The following is a 5,035-nucleotide window of genomic DNA, read 5'->3' as shown; positions in this document are numbered from 1 at the left end:
CTGTCGCGTTCGCGAAGGGCCTGTCGTGTTCGCGATGAGTAGCAGTCCGTGGCTTTTGCGTTAGCGAGTCCTCCTTCGCATTCGCGAAGGTTTTTTCCCCTGGCCTTCGCGTTCGCGTGCTAGTGCTCGCGTTCGCGTAGGAGGACGACTGACCCCTTCCCCAGGTCTCTAAAGCTTCGCGTTCGCGTTAGGCTGGTCGCTTTCGCGAATGGTAAAGTCCCCATATCTTCGCATTTGCGACCCAATCTTCGCGTTCGCGAACAAGGAAAATTCAGCCAGCCTAGTTTGCTCTTCGTGTTCGCGAGAGTACATTCGCGAACGCAATGAAGGAAATACCAGAAGCCTGAAGTTTCAGAAAATCAGATTTTTCTAAGTTCAAAATCATCCCGTATCCTATCCGAAACTCACCCAAGCCCTCGGGGCTCCAAACCAAACATGCACACAAGTCCTAAAATATCATACGAACTTGCTCGCGCGATTAGATCACCAAAATAACACCTAGAACTACGAATCAGACGTCAAATCAAAGGAAATTTTCAAGAAAACTTTAAAACTTATATTTTTACAACCGGACGTCCGAATCATGTCAAATCAACTCTGATTCTCACCAAATTCGACAGACAAGTCATAAATATTATAGTGGACCTATACCGGGCTCCAGAACCAAAATACGGATCTGAGGTCAATAAATCCAACATTAGTAATTTCTTATAAATCATTAAGCTTTCCAACTTTTAATTTTTCATCAAAATTCCATATCTCGGGCTAGGAACCTTGGAATTCGATTCCGGGCATATGCCCAAGTCTCAAATCACGATACGGACCTACAAAAATTGTCAAAACACTGATTCGGGTCCGTTTGCTCAAAATGTTGACCAAAGTCAACTTAGTTGAGTTTTAAAGCTCTATTTCACATTTTAATCCATTTTTCACATAAAAACTTTCCGAAAAATTGTACGGACTGCGCACGCAAGTCGAGGAATGATAAATGGTGCCTTTTGAGGTCTTAGAACACAAAATTACTTATTAAATTTAAAGATGGCATTTTGGGTCATCACATTCTCCACCTCTAAAACAAACGTTCGTACTCGAACGGAGTTAGAAAAAAAATACCTGAGCTGGTGAATAAGTGTGGATATTTACTTCGCATGTCCGACTCGGACTCCCAGGTAGATGCCTTTACCGGCTGACCTCTCTATTGTACCCGAATTGAAGAATAACTTTTAGACCTCAACTGTCTGACCTGCCGGGCTAGAATAGCCACCGACTCCTCCTCGTAAGTCAAATCTTTGTCCAATTGGACTGAGCTGAAATCTAACATATAGGACGGATCACCATGATATTTCGGAGCATAGACACATAGAACACTGGATGAACCGCTGATAAACTAGGTAGTAATGCAAGCCTGTAAGCTACTTCACCCACTCTTTCAAGAATTTCAAAGGGTCCGATATACCTAGGGCTTAGCTTGCCCTTCTTTCCGAACCTCATTACACCTTTCATAGGTGAAACCCGGAGCAATATTCTTTCTCTAACCATGAATGCAATATCACGAACTTTACGGCTGGCATAACTCTTTTGCCTAGACTGAGTTGTGCGAAGTCGATCCTGAATAATCTTGATCTTATCCAAGGCATCCTGTACCAAATCGGTACCCAACAACCGAGCCTCTCCCGGTTCAAACCAACCAACTGGCGATTGTAATCGCCTTTCGTATAATGCCTCATATGGAGCCATCTGAATGCTCGACTGGTAGCTATTATTATAAGCAAACTCCGCAAGTGGCAAGAAATGATCCCAAGAACCTCCAAAGTCTATAACACAAGCGCGAAGCATATCTTCCAATATCTGAATAGTGCACTCTGACTGTCCGTCTGTCTGTGGATGAAATGTTGTACTCAACTCCACCCGCGTGCCTAACTCACGTTGTACAACCCTCTAGAAATGTGAGGTAAACTGCATACCTCGATCTGAAATAATAGACATGGGCACACCGTGAAGACAGGCAATCTCACGAATGTAAATTTCAGCTAACCTCTCTGAAGAATAGGTAACTGCCACTGGATTGAAATGTGCTGACTTGGTCAACCTATCCACAATGACCCAAACTGCGTCAAATTTTCTCTGAGTCCGTGGGAGCCCAACAACAAAATCCATAGTGATACGCTCCCACTTCCACTCAGGAATTTCTAACTTCTGAAGCAAACCACCAGGTCTCTGATGCTCGTACTTAACTTGCTGATAATTCAGACACCGAGCTACATGTGCAACTATATCCTTTTTCATTCTCCTCCAACAATAATGTTTCCACAAATCTTGATACATTTTGGTGGTACCTGGATGAATATAATACCTGGAACTGTATGCTTCTTCAAGAATTAATTCACGAAGCCCATCCACATTAGGCACACAAATACGACCTTGTATTCGCAGAAACCCATTCTCCCCTATAGTAACCTGTTTGGCATCACCGTGTCCTTAAGGACAAGTAAATGAGGTTCATCATACTGCCTCTCTCTGATGCGCTGATATAAAGAAGACTAAGCGAATATGCAATCTAGAACCCGACTGGGTTCTGAAACATCTAACCTCACGAACTGATTAGCCAAAGTCTAAACATCTGCAGCTAATGGCCTCTCACCAACCGGAATATACGCAAGACTGCCCATACTCACAGCCTTTCTACTCAAAGCATCGGCCACCACATTGGCCTTTCCGGGGTGATACAAAATGGTGATATCATAGTCTTTCAACAACTCCAACCATCTTCTCTGCCTCAAATTAAGATCCTTTTGTTTGAATAGATACTGAAGGCTACGATGATCAGTAAATACCTCACACGAGACACCGTAGAGGTAATGCCTCCAAATCTTCAGCGCATGAACAATGACTGCCAATTCTAAGTCATGAACAGGATAATTCTTCTCGTGAACTTTCAACTGCCGCGACGCATATGCAATTACCTTGCCATCTTGCATTAATACTATACCAAGCCCAATGTGAGATGCGTCACAATATACCGTTTACGATCCCGAACCTGTGGGTAATACCAACACTGGCGCAGTAGTCAAAGCGGTCTTGAGCTTCTGGAAGCTCAACTCACACTCGTCTGACCATCTGAATAGGACACCTTTTTGGGTCAACCTGGTCAATGGGCGTGCTATAGATGAAAACCCTTCCACGAACCGACGATAATAACCTACTAAACCCAGGAAACTCCGGATCTCTGTAACTGAAGTAGGTCTAGGCCAATTCTGAACAGCCTCAATCTTCTTAGGATCTACCTTTATGCCTTCTGCCGATACAACATGCCCCCAGAAGGCAACTGAGTCTAACCAAAACTCATATTTTGAAAACATGGCATATAACTGATTATTCTTCAAAGTGTGAAGCACACTTCGAAGATGCTGCTCATGCTCCTCTCGACTGCTGGAGTAAATCAAGATATCATCAATGAATACAACCACAAAAGAATCCAAATAAGGCTTGAACACCCGATTCATCAAATCCATAATGCTGCTGGGGCATTTGTCAACCCAAATGACATCACTAGGAATTCGTAATGCCCATACCGAGTCCGAAAAGCTGTTTTAGGGACATCAGATGCCCTAATCTTTAGCTGATGGTAACCAGACCTAAAATCGATCTTCGAGAATACCTTGGCATCCTGAAGCTGATCAAATAAGTCATCAATTCTTGGCAGCGAATATTTGTTTTTGATAGTGGCCTTATTTAACTGCCAATAATCTATACACATCCGCATAGAGCCATCTTTCTTATTTACAAATAATACTGGTGCACCCCAGGGCGAGACACTGGGTCTAATGAATCCCTGATCAAGCAAGTCTTGTAACTGCTCTTTCAATTCTTTAAATTCTGGCGGGGCCATACAGTATGGTGGAATAGAAATGGGCTGAGTGTCCGGAGCCAACTCAATACAGAAGTCAATATCTTTGTCGGGTGGCATCCTCGGCAAATCTGTAGGAAATACTTCTGGAAATTCACGAACAACTGGTACTGAGTCCATAGAAGGGACATCCGCATTGGGATCGCGAATATAAGCCAATTAGGCTAGACACCCTTTCTCTACCATACGCCGAGCTTTCATATAAGAAATAACTCTGCTGGCAGAATGACCAGGAGTTCCTTTCCACTCTAACCGAGGTAACCCCGGCATAGCTAGGGTCACTGTCTTAGCATAACAATCCAATATAGCATGATAAGGAGACATGTAATCCATACCCAAGATGACATCAAAATCTACCATACCAAGAAGTAGAAGATACACACTAGTCTCAAGATTACCAATAGTAACCACACACGAATGATAGATATGATCTACTACAACAGAGTCTCCCACCGGTGTAGATACACACACAGAAGCACTCAGAGAATCACAAGGCACAACTAAATATGAAGCAAAATAGAAGGATACATAGGAATAAGTAGATCCTAGATCAAATAGAACTGAAGCATCTCTATGGCAAACTGGAAAAATACCTGTGATCACAGCATCAGATGACTTTGCTTCAGGCCTAGCTAGAAAAGCATAAAGTCGGGGTTGGGACCCACCACTATGAACTGCATCCCTAGGACGACCTCTGACTGGCTGGCCTCCAACTATAACAGTCTGACCTCCACCTATAATAGCCTGACCTCCACCTCTAGCTGCCTGACCCCTACCTCTAGCTGGCTGAGCAAGCGGTGAAGCAACCGGTGCCGGTATGATGGCAAGAGAATCTTGTCGAGATTTGTTACTCGCCAATCTAGGGCAATACCTCCTAATGTGACCAATGTTCCCACACTCATAACACTCATCTTGATGCCATGACTGCTGAAACTGATCTAAATAGGCCGGATAACCCCTGTAATAACTCTGGAGTGGTGATGCACTGATAGGAGCTGAATGTGCACTGAATACTGGCTGCCCAGAGTAAGGCATAATAGGATCGTGACTCCCTGATACACCGGGAGATATATGAAGTGCTGAAACAATCTGGGAGGATGACCCCTACCAAAATTACCCCTGCTTCCA

This window comes from Nicotiana tabacum, chromosome 23 (genome assembly GCF_000715075.1).
Source record: "Nicotiana tabacum cultivar K326 chromosome 23, ASM71507v2, whole genome shotgun sequence".
In the NCBI taxonomy this organism is placed as follows: Eukaryota; Viridiplantae; Streptophyta; class Magnoliopsida; order Solanales; family Solanaceae; genus Nicotiana; species Nicotiana tabacum.
Note: the sequence above shows the minus strand (reverse complement) of the source record.